General features: G+C 48.2%; 1 long non-coding RNA gene across 1 annotated transcript in view; it reads left to right on the forward strand.

Moving 5' to 3' along the window:
- The window catches only part of LOC108503254, a 49267-nt gene extending 38762 nt beyond the window's left edge, over window positions 1–10505 (forward strand). Inside the window, exon 4 of the long non-coding RNA XR_001876777.1 lies at window positions 10430–10505. This is a non-coding gene — a long non-coding RNA (uncharacterized LOC108503254). The remainder of the gene's footprint in view (window positions 1–10429) is intronic.
- The last annotated feature ends 1551 nt before the right edge of the window (window positions 10506–12056 follow it).

Consider the following 12056-nt stretch of genomic DNA (forward strand, 5'->3'; position numbering starts at 1 on the left):
ATTGCTTTCCTCAATGAATGTAAGAGCCCACAGTTATTTTTCGTTCCACTTCTTTTTACTCAAGCTGGACTGATTTGAAGTCTTGTAACAGTGTCTCTGCACATGTAGATTTGACTTACAGAATGACAGAACCCATCAGGAGATGGGTTTTCCACATCCCTGAAGTGTTTGAGGCCACAGTGGAAGGTGTCCCTACCAGGGCAGGGGGGTGGAATGAGATGACCTTTGAGGTCCCTTCCAACCCAAACCCTTCTGTGATTCTATGAGGTTATATCCCCTCTGCAGCTGGACCAGGCACAGTTCTGCCAGGCATTCTGTTCCACAGAGGAGTGTGTTTCTGTACAGACACAGGAGATATTTTTTTATCCCCCAAAAAGGAGCTATTTTGCACAGTGAAGCTTTTGATGAGATTTTTAATTATTCTCCCGGGCCAGAAAACAACACAAGCCCATCTCTAGTGTGATACATTGTCATTGCTCCCCCAGTCACTAATCAAATGGGATTTACAATTAGGGATTTCTTGATGAGCTGGTAGAGGTGAAGCTGAATCCTGTGGGACGACAGGCACAGTTTGGCACGGGAGCCCTTCCCTGGGGGTGAGGTGGCATGAGCAGGACATGTGTGAGTGTTGGCTCCCAGAGCAGGAACCCAGCGAGGGCATTTCTCTGTTCTCTGTTGTGAGCTGCCCTGTGTTCTCACTGTCTTTAATGTGCCTCTGATGCACTTTGATTTTATTGATACAAACCTAATGAACGGTGTATGATTTGTGTGGAAGAAGAATCATCTCCATCCCTTTCTCTCTGCCTGAGTCAGCACTGTGATGCCTTAGTGCCAGATCATTAACCCTCTGCTGCAGATGCTGCAGCGGCACAGAACCAAAGCTCATCACCTGCCCTGTGCCCCAGTCGAGCAGGGAGCAAGGGAGGGATGGAGGTGGGAGAGGGAGAAATCCATGGCTGGGGACAGTGTGGGCCAGCATCAGAAACCCCAGTGTCAGCAATAATCTTGGGATGAACGTGGGTTTAGATGTACATTACAAATGCAAGTAGTGGATGTTCCTTTGCTTGTTTTTCAGTGTATTTTTTTTCTATTTGGGAAGAGCTTGGCATGAAATAGTTGGGGTTTATTTGCACAATGGGGAGTGGTTTGATGGTCAGATGAGGAGCAAGGAAAAGGCACCGAGATACCTGCATTCAGATGTGGGAAGCAGGGCATGGAAACAAAGGCTGCATCAGCTTCCCGAGGTCTGAGTTGATGTTTCCAGCCATTCAGATCATTGTGACAGGCTCAGCAGGCCCTGTCCTGGACCGTGTGTGGCACGTCCATCACATCTCAGGGCTGCCCAAGCTGTGCTGCTGCAGGCTTTGTGCCTGCTGGTCCGTTTGGCTTGTCGACATTTTCAATACAAAATCCAGGCTGGTGTGAGCAAAGTCAAAATGTTTGTGTTTTCTGAGCTGACAGGCAGCCTATTTCTGTACCCACCTGGTGTTCAGGAGACTAGAGGGTCTACCAGACCTCTAGGAATGGTGCTGCCAGAGAGTCCAGCCTGCATAGCTCCCTGCTGCCTTCAGCCTGCTATAATAAGTAATATTTTTTTAAAAAAGGGTTAAAAAAGCATTTGGGATGATCTGTGAGCATTTGCACTGACAGAACTTTTCCAGGTGGTTCTGGAGATCTGTGTGTTTTCAGTGTTTCTGCTCGTGCCACTACCTGAGGTTGGTGCTTTGTTCCCAGCCCTGGCAGGCTGGGCGAGGGGAGCCCCCACGGGGGAGTGTGACAGGGGACCCTGGAGCCATCTCTGGGAGCACTCTGGGACTGTTCCTGACAGCCCCATGCTATCTTCTGGTGCAGGGTCAGAGATAAGGAGCCCTGCATGACAAACCCACTAATTCAGCTGCGACTCTTTTTGGAGTCCAACGACTCAGGCCGAGAGTGCCCGGCCTGGCGCAGTGACCGATGTCATTGCAATTAGCATTTCATCTGGCCTATTGATTCAGCCCAAATCCTGGCAGCAGTGTTTGGACACTGTTTAATTTGCAAACAGATGCCTCCACCAGCTGCTCTCCCCATGCAGATGTTTCCCCCTCGGAGCAGCGCCGGCGAGGCCGTGTGGGAGTGTGGGGCTGCCCGGATGGACTCGGGGCACTGCCTGGGGCTGGGCTGCCCACAGCACTCCTGGGAAGTCTTTTTTCTGTTCCTCCCTCTGCAAGGGCTTGTTCCCACTGGCAGAGCCTGGCACAGCTCGGTGTGTGCCCGTGGGTGCCCACTGGGTGCTCGGTGGGATTGCGCGGTGGGACCCTGGGGCCCAAGCCCTGCTCCTCGTTTCTCAGCCTCACAGTTGGTTCTGTTTGCTGGAATGGGCCCAGTTTGCAGGGCCCTTGGTTAATGCTCTCTCTGAACGCTCCCAAGCCCTGCTCACCTGCTGCCACACAAGCCCAGGGGCAGCAGCCCAGCTCGGTGACCTGGAAAAACCATTGAGTTACTGAAAAACCTCATCCTAAGGGTGGTCCTATAAAAATTAGCAGCAATTAGTATTATTTGAGTCAGAAGTCTGAATCAGAACGAGCAAAAAATTTGTGATATTCAATGGGGAGTTGCGAGGGGGACGTCTGGGAATCCAAACAAGCCCTGTTGACTCCCCTGTGGTGGTCACTGGCTGTGCCACCAGCTCTGGGCTCCTCTCACCAGAGGCTCTGCAATCTCCACCACTCCCAGCAGGATCTGGTAAAACTCTTTGCTTGCTTTCACTACAGATCTGAGCTGTTATTTTCCTACCAGCGTTGGAGCCTCTGGTGTCCCCTGGAATGTGTTATTCCAGCAAAGCATATCGTTGCTATAACTACCAGTCTGGTTTGCCTCTGACATGCTCCTCATATGCCTGATGGGGCAATGAGCTTTGCACACAAATTCATCCCCCCTCCTTTGTATTTTCTTCTTCTTACTGCCCCAAATGCTTATTGCTTACCTGCCACACAGAATGCATGTGTTTATTTACTTATTTATATTTAAATTCCAGATTGGATGATAAAGGGCTAAATCAGGGGATAAATTGATACATTAGAGAATAAATTACACATTATAATCTAGAAGTAAATGAATAGTAAATTAGAGAATAAATCATCAGCAGTGCTCTATCACCTCTATATGAAAAACCATGGAATGAATTTTGTTGGATTATTTTCTTTCCATAATAGTTCAAATGAAAAAGCCACATTTGCAAAGATTAAATCTCGTTGCACTTTGCGCATGATTTAAAGATCTGAAAGTGAAAGAATCCTTTGATTTTCAGAAAAGAGAGGGAAAATTACTAACAATCGTGACCCTAATTTGAGTTACAAAATGGGCTCTGGTGGAGCTTTCCTTGGGTTTGGTTTGTCAGTTCTGTTTTTACCTGCCAGCAGAACATCTTCAAAAGAAAATCTCTCCAGACAAATAGCAATTACCCATCTAATTACTCACCAAGGACACCATGATAGCAAGATTTACAGGAGTGCTCAACATGTGAATTGTTTTGGGGTCCATCCAGCCTGTTGTAAAGTTGATTTATCATCAGCTGCATTGTTTGTTCCAGAACTTTGTTTGTTGCTGGCTCAGGTCTCTCTGGATTGGATTTACACCTTTGGGTTTGGAGTGGGTTTGGGGATCTCTGCTTCAAAAGGGATCTGCTTTCTGCAAACAGCTGCAGCCAGGTTGCAAAGAGCCCAGCAGTGTCACGGGCCATGCTGGGATGAGACCTGGAGAAACAGGAGTTGTAGTTGCAGACACACCCAGATCAAATGAGCAGCTTGTTATGACGTGACACTGAGAATGAAGATGTCAGTGAGGAGTGACAGCTCCTGGGGTGATCCCTGTGCCGGGGGTTGTTGGGAGCACGCCGTGTGTTCAGCCCCTGCTGGCTCTGGGTGGTGGAGCTGCAGCCAAAGCTCTGCCCTGCCCGCTGAGGATGGTGCCAATGACACCCCATCATCACTGCAGCCCTGCCTGGAGACGGAAATACAGGCACAGAGAATGCCGCTCTGTGTAGTTCAGTGTTCTAATAATATTTGTTTGTGTGGAGGATAATGAAGTGTAATCATTGTTAAATTTGTAAATGAAGTTAATCCCTGGTATCTGTCATAAATATGGAAAGACTTGGAAAGCTGCTGAATCCAAGGCTTAATTCTAAGTGGGTTCTGCCTGACACTGGAAGAAAATTTGCCACAGAGGCTTGGGCTGCCCCAAGGACTCACTCTGAGCTGGGTGAAGTGGCAGGAGGTGGTGATGAAGGTGATGACGTGCTTTGCAGAACAGGGCTTGGGGACTTTCTGGGAGGGACCACGTGAAACACTTTCCTCCCTAAAGGCCAGTCCTGGTGCAATAATAGAAATAAAACAAAAGCAGTGCTTTTATTCCTGGTTTATAAGGGCAGCAGAGACCCACAGATGGTTCAGTGTGCTCTCTCTGTGTTACAGAGAAGGGAGTCTCCTCACTCATCCCATACCCAGCCCGGCACTGCCTTTGACGGTGAATCCCCTTTGGAAAGGTGCCCAGCTGGGTCTGCAGAGCGGGCAGAGCTGCTCCCCCAGGCAGCCCTTCACTGTGCTTTTAACTGTCTGGATCACCTTTCACCTCCCAGCCAGTGCTTCTCCTCAGGCCTTTCTTCATGAGATCAAAGAGCCCGTTGATGCCCTGGATTGCAGCAATGAGTGTCTTGCCTGAGCAGCCCCGAGGTGCTGCCCCGTGTCCAGCAGGGCCAGGTGGCCGTGGCCATGGCAGTGTGACCTGTCTGCTCCCCAGGGCTGTGTACAGCCCTGTCACATTCCACACACTGGCACTTCTCTGAGGAGCCCCTTGCCTGTGCTGGAGCACAGCATCGGGGCTTGGTTGGAAGGAAGGAGACACAGAACAAATCCATGTTACTCAGGCAGCATCCAAAGCTGGGAAGAGGTTTCACTCCAGAAGGTGGGAAGACAGGTCTCTTCATCAACAATGTCCATTAAAAAGATGCCATGCATTTATCCTAGGCCTTTTCTAGGGAAAAAACCCCAGTTACCAAATTTAAATTTTAAACCCAAGTGTACAAATACAGCCATCTCCCAGTGAAACTGCCTGTTATCAGCAGAGTGGCTGTTTGCACGTGTCTCATACATGACTTGTTCAGTCACAGGCTCTTACCTGCAGGTGTAAGCAGCTGTCACCTCAGGCTATGGAGGTGCCTTTGGAAACAGCCTGTGTTTGCACCCCCAGGATCAGCAGGAGTGCCTGGCCCTCCTCAGCACGGTGTGAGCTGCACTGAGGATTTCTCAGAAGGCCTGTTCTTAGCCTTTAATAAGAACAACTTCAGTACAGTGAACAGCAATATTTTCAGCTGTTCCTCACTGATTTTCACTGCCAACCCCCAGACGGCCACAGAGCTGAACTGAACCAACTGGAGCAATTAGAAGCCCTGGGTACCCCGTAGGCTCCTGTTCAGAACGATCCCAGCCCTCCGAGGCAGAAAGCAGGTGGCTCGCTTCCTTCTCATCATTTTTCATTTTTGTTTACCTCTGTGTTCTCAGACACAGGCCAGGAGTGAAACTGGGAGAGCCAGAAATAGCAGGAAATATGGTCTGGCTGAAAAGGGTTGTTAGGACTCGTCCTTTCCTTGCATAAAGCTCACAGAGATTTGCATGTGCAAATGAGAGCGAACACGGGGACATTTAAACAGCAAACTCCAGTGAGTAAGTTACTGTTGGAAGCACAGGTGGGAATGCTGGGGGTGGGAATGCTGGTTCGTGCTGCTCAGAGGTGAGGAGCTCTATGGAGTCTGAGTCAGGGCAGGGTCAGGTTGGATCTCAGGAGAAGGTTCTTCCCCCAGAGGGTGGTTGGCACTGACCAGGCTCCCCAGGGCAGTGGGAACAGCCCCAAGGCTGCCAGAGCTCCAGGAGGGTTTGGACAACACTCTGAGGGACAGGGTGGGATTGTTGGGGTGTCTGTGCAGGGCCAGGGGTTGGACTGATGATCCTTGTGAGTCCCTCCCAGCTCAGGTTATTCTGTGATTCTGGGTCAGGCCATCCAAAATTTGTTCCACTGACTTCAGAAGCCTTCTGTGCTCCTGGCTGAGTGTGCCTGGTGCTGGCACAGTTCTGTGTTCTGTGCTGTCCACGTGAAACACAGGTCAGCCCCTCTGGACATCTGTCACCTCCTGTGGTAAAATTCCTGCTCTTAGAGTACAAATCTGTGGACATTAACAAAACTGAGCTGTTGTTAAATGTGAGCAAACAGCCCTTGGAGCAAATGTCTGATGATTCAGTGAGGTCTGTTAAGGCAAAAACCTGCTGGTAGTTCACTGAAATCAGTCACCTATTGTTTAATTCCTTTTAAATTTGCTTTTAAGTACTGCATTCTAAAACTGTGATGCAGATGCTGAAGGAATTAAAGAGCTGGGATTTTGTGGTTTTTCTGGTCATGGTGTGGTTTAGTGGGCATGGAGGTATTTGGTCAAAGGTTGGGCTTGATGGTCTTGGAGGTCTTTTCCCACCTTAATGATTCTGTAGTTTATATGTGCACACACAGGTCTGTACGAGCACCCTGCATTTGATATTTTTTTCGTGAGTACGTACCAGTATTCTTGCAGATTATCAGAGAAACATCCTGAATGTAACAGGAATTGAAAGTACAAATGTTCCCCGGGCTTTGGTTTATTTTTGGTCATTCTGCAGTACTGCAGCAATGGTCTGTTGGCATTCCAGGTGCCTGGAACAGGTGCTTTGTACATGTGTAACCAGACAGATCTGAGGGAAGGCCCTGCCAGGCGTGAGGGAACAGTGGCATTTGCTGGGGAGGTGCTGCCCCTGCATCTTGGGAACCCTCCCTTCAACCTTGTTCTGTGCCCTTGGGTGGTTATTCAGATACCTGACCTGAGCAGCGGGCAGATGCAGGGTCCATTCCTTTCTCCAAGGGTTTAGTATTTCATCTGTGCCTCTTTAATATAAAGTGCTGGAATGACCAGAAATTCGTACTAATTTTCGTTCTTTTTTTCTGGCCCAGTGACCATCTAATTAATCATGTCAGCAGTACTCCAGAGCAACAACTGGCACATAATGCAGTCAGCTTGTTTGGTTTTACTGTGTGGACACTGGAACAGGTTTAGGATGGAAAAAATCAGATTTTGCATTGTGTTGATGGAAAAGATGCATTTTTTCATCCGCCTCCCCCAAACATGAAAAATGTCTTTTTTTCCCCTCACTATAGATTAGATCCATGTCAGGCTGTTGGCTGGTTTTGTGGTTACAGGAATGAAGACTGAAAATTACACGATCACAAAAGTTTGGTTGAACCCTACTGGAATCTCCTGACTGGCTAATCCAAAAGGAAAAAAAGATTACCGGCTTCTCCTTTTTGGTTTGCCTTAAATAAGTGCTAAACGGGTGAACGGGGAATCTGGGTTTGCCCTGTAACTGCTTCTCCCCAGCACAAACTGCAGAAACAACAGCTGGAATTGAGGAAATTCTTAAATCAGCTTCATTTGCCTGAATTTGCAGTTCCCATTAGTTCACTCCTGGGCAGTTGCTGTCAGGACTCGTGTGTCCCTGGTGTCCACAGGAATTGGGGATCTCAGGTGGCTGTGGCAGGGCCCTCCCTGGGATCTGTGTCTCCAAATCCATGGGAGCAGTCAGTGAAAGGCACTGGCTGCACTCCCCACCCTTCCCAAGGGACTTTTTCAATCCACTCCCCTCCCCTCCTCTCCCCTCCCCATCATTTTACCTTTCCAGTTACCTTTTAGCTCACAGTGGGACAGACCCATCCATTTGTTTTTATCCTTAGCTTTCTGCTGAACTCTCACATCCCCCCAAATCCCCTTTTTCCACCTGGAGCAGCCTGTGCACCAGCCAGGCCAAGGTTTTCACACAAAATCTTGGCAGAATCTCTTTGCTTAAACATATTTCTACATGTTTGCTTTTGTGAAAGCAAACAAGCCCTGTGAAGTCTTTGTTTAGCAAGGTTATGAATTATTTGCTTATTTAGCTCCATATTTGTGCAGCTGCTGATATTACATCTTCGTGGTGGCGGCTCTGTCTCATTCAAATAAGTAATAATGGTGGTAAATTTAATTAAAGGAGTTAATATTGCTTTTTGTTGTGATCTGCCATGGTGATTCCACCTGCACTGTGTGGAGGAAGCTGTCCCAGGCTCCCAGGGCAGGGGAGGGGCTGTGAGGCTGAAGGCACTGAGGAAGAGCACGGTGAGACCCCCCAGATCTGGGGTGTCCAAGGAGGCCGAGCAGGGTGTGACACACTCCCAGGGGTATTGATCCCCCAGTCAGGGACATTCTGTGCCTGATAAATAACCTGTGGGGGTGCACACAGGGAACTGCTGTGGAAACAGAATCCAATTCAGATTATGGGTTAAATGGGCAGGTCTCGGGTGCATTGTTTATGTGGTTGTCTCCAACATTTCCCTTGGACACAGTTCCTTTTTCAGTGTTGGATGGAGTGGTTTAGCAGGCATAAAAGTAACCTGAAGCAAAGCTGAATCAATTTCATAGGCAAAAAAACCACCTCACCTCAAAGGTTTAAAGTATAACCACAAAAGACCTTCAGGCTTTATTGCAGTGTAATTGAGAGCACATAATAACCCAGTGACAGCATGGCCAAAATAATACACACTTAAACCAAAGGAGAGAGAATGAGCGAAAAGAAAGAAAAAATGATGAGATGGGAGACTTTACAACCATTGCCTGTTGTTTTTGTTGCTGTGATTGTTTTCCTCTCAGTCCCATTAAATTATGTTTATACTGGATTATCATAAGAAAAAGGTATCATAAAGTTTTATGAGGAGAGTCTTGGAGGGGATAAGTGTTTGCAGGAGGCTGCTGTTGACTGCCTGAGCAATTCATTTCGTGGTGGTTTTCTGAGAGGACCTGCTGATAGAATTGCTGCTTGGAGGAGGATGTTGGGGAAGTCATTTCGGGGAGGACAGGCAAGGTGACAACCGGCAGCGACAGCCTGGGGCTGGGACCACATCACTCATTGCACCTACCCTGACCTCATCCCAGTGATGGAGCTGTAAATTATCAGGAAGATTGATCTGCCTGGGAGCTTCCTTGGTTTCTTGCCCAGGGGAGGTGGGTGCTGTCGCAGCGAGGCCCAAAATGCTTCTGAGAGCTGGTGTAAAAGCTGCTGTAAAAAATAACTGGCAGCCCTCCATCAGTCATTCCTGGCCAATAACAAGTTTCTATCACAGGTCTCTATTTACTGGTCAGCTCAGGCTCCTTGTAAATGATCAAAGATCCCTGCAAGGTCACAGTGGGGTAATTGGGAATTACTGCTCAACAGAGCCGTGCCCTCAGCCCTGCCTCGACGTGGGCTTTGCTCTTTAAACCAGGCCACCACCACGATCAATCACATGGTAAAATTCATCACACTCAGCCTCCCAGAGCCCTTGAGACTGTCAGCAATTGAAGGCTGATTTGGCTGCCGTTGTCCTAATGGATCTTTTCCTTCGTGTCATGCTGCAGAGGATAGAGCTGCACCTTTGAGCATCCCTCCAGCGTGCAGAAGGCCAAGTTATGAAAATCCATGTGTTTAACAGAAAAAGACATAATTTAGAATTGCTTTTTGCGATTGTTGTTTCAAGATTTCTCCCATAAGAACCATTTCCATGGACAAAGAACTTTTTCTACTGAGTCCTTATAGTTATGAGCTCCCCAAAATCCCATATAATCACCTTTCAGGAACGACGCCTGTAAAAGAAAACTTTAAAAATTTTAAAACTTAGAAATCCCCCTGCAATGGCAAACGTGAACTTAATTTACCAGTGCAAACAAGAGGAGCCAGCCGAGTTGCCAACAGAGTTATCTAATTTGTTGACAAAGAGATCACAGACAATGTTTTGTTTAGTTCTGTGCATCTGCATTTGTTTTCTGTCTGATCAGGTCTGTAATCCAGCCACTTCTGCATGGGGAAAGCTGTTCTCTGTCCTTCCCGGTGCTCCCACAGCAAAGGGCAGTTGGGGGGTTTAAACCTTGTTTCTGACTCTTTCTGGTGCCAGGATCTGCTGACCTTCAGGTGGTGAAGCTGTTTGGGGAAGGTGATGGCCGGAGGCAGGGAGGTTTGGGGGGATGATGATGGTGTGGATGTGCCTGCACTGTTAGTGGGAATAACGGGGTCCTGTGTGCTTCCAGCTGGGGGTCACTTCAGATGCGATCTTCCCAAAGAAACCTGGGGTTTGTGGAAGTCTAACCAGAGCAGAGCAGCCAAGTCCAGTGATGGGGCTCCTGGCTTTGGCTGCCTTGTCACAGCCCTGCTCACTCCCAGGGAAACTCTCCCAGCCCATTGATACTTTGCCCAGACAGGGAGGTGTGTTCCCTGACCAGGAGAACCTCCCTCTCACTTTCAAACTTAATTGATCCTTTCCTTCTTCTCTTCCCCCTCCATCTGCTAATGCCCATCCTTCTGCCTCACCCCAGGTCCAACATGGCACTGTGAACCCCCCCAAACTCTTCAGCTGCTGTGACACATCAGCGAGTACCTGCACTTCTCTGCCACGGCAGTGGGAGATGGAGAAGAGCAGAGGTCACTCGGGCTCTCACCTAGTGCCAGTGAAGGTTTACCTTCAAGAATCCATTTATCATACTCAGGAAATCATTCCGTGTATGCTCAGATGACAGGAGGGACTGGATGGGGTCATTCTGTTTCAGGAACAATCTCATTTGGCGTGAAAACCTTGTGACCCCAAATTTTGTCTCCTGACCTCTGAATAACAGTGATATTTTATTCTTTCCCTGACTCTCTCTCTCTTTCAGTGACCTCTTTAAAATCATCGCTCCCCTGTGCCAGACAAATCTACTCCTGTTGACCTTCCTTCTCGAGACCATATCCCCAATCACTTCATAATTTTGTTGCTTGTCTCTGAATTCTCTCCAATTTGTCCAAATGAATGGCACTGGGGAGCTGCTTGGGAGTAGCAGATATTAGTTCAGGTTGTAGGGTGATTGTTCACATGAGAAGCTGTGGTAATATCTCAGGCTTTTACATAATGAAAATGGATTTAACTCTATTTTCCCGTTAGATCCTTGATAAACTGAATCTTATGGCTGCACAATATTTTGTGTTTGAAAGGTAACATTTATCTGGACTTCCTAAAGCAAGGAATTTATTTTAACAACATGTCTCATAGCAGTGAAATATTACTTCTACTACTATTATTTTACTAAAATTACCACTACTACTGACAATAATAATACCACTTAATTGTTAATGTGCCTTTCATCTTCAGGAACATCAGACTGGTTTACAGACTCCTCCACCCCGGAAAGCTTCGGAGCCCCTCAGCACTGCCACACCGTGTTGTGGGGCAGGAGGGGAGAACTGAGCTTTCCAAGGAAAATTGCCTGGGAATTCCAGTAAGAAGGGTGGGAGCACACCTTCCCAGGGCCCTTTAGGTCAGGGTTTGAGATGCAGCTTTAGAGCTTTGCTGACCTTTGCCGTGTTCCCCTCTGAGCTGCTGCCTGGCAGCTGTAGGATTTACTGTCCTCAGGTTGGACGGGGCTTGGAGCAGCCTGGGCTGTGGAAGGTGTCCCTGGTGTTCCAGGGGAACTGCAACAAGATGATATTTAAGGTCCCTTCCAACCCAAACCGTTCTGTGACCCTCTGATCCCATGAGTGCCCCTCCTCTTGCTGCACTGATGGTGTCACTCACCCTTTTCCTGTGGCTCCTGGGCCACGTTCCCCCCGGGATCCTGTTCCCTGCAGGAGCAGTGGGAGCCACTGGGCAGGTCTTTGCCTGTCCTTTTCCCAGCTCTGTGGTGATTTGCCTGAGGAATTTACCCTGCTTCCAGGCTCCCTTCTGGGCTTTCCTTTCCCAGCTCAGTGCAGCAAAATCCTTTTGTTTCAGTGACGCTTAGGCTGGACCTTAGTGATTTTCCAAACATCTGTTAAAATAGAGCCAAGAACTTTCTTTCCCAGGAAACTTCCATTTTGGTTGGTGACTGGAACGATGATGTCAGAGTGGAGTATTCCGGATTTCCAAATTCCCTGTCACAAACTAGGAATCAGCTAATCAGAGGGACAGACAGGCTAATTGCAGCAGAGAGA

This window comes from Lepidothrix coronata, unplaced genomic scaffold (genome assembly GCF_001604755.1).
Source record: "Lepidothrix coronata isolate B3197 unplaced genomic scaffold, Lepidothrix_coronata-1.0 Scaffold134, whole genome shotgun sequence".
NCBI classification, from domain to species: Eukaryota; Metazoa; Chordata; class Aves; order Passeriformes; family Pipridae; genus Lepidothrix; species Lepidothrix coronata.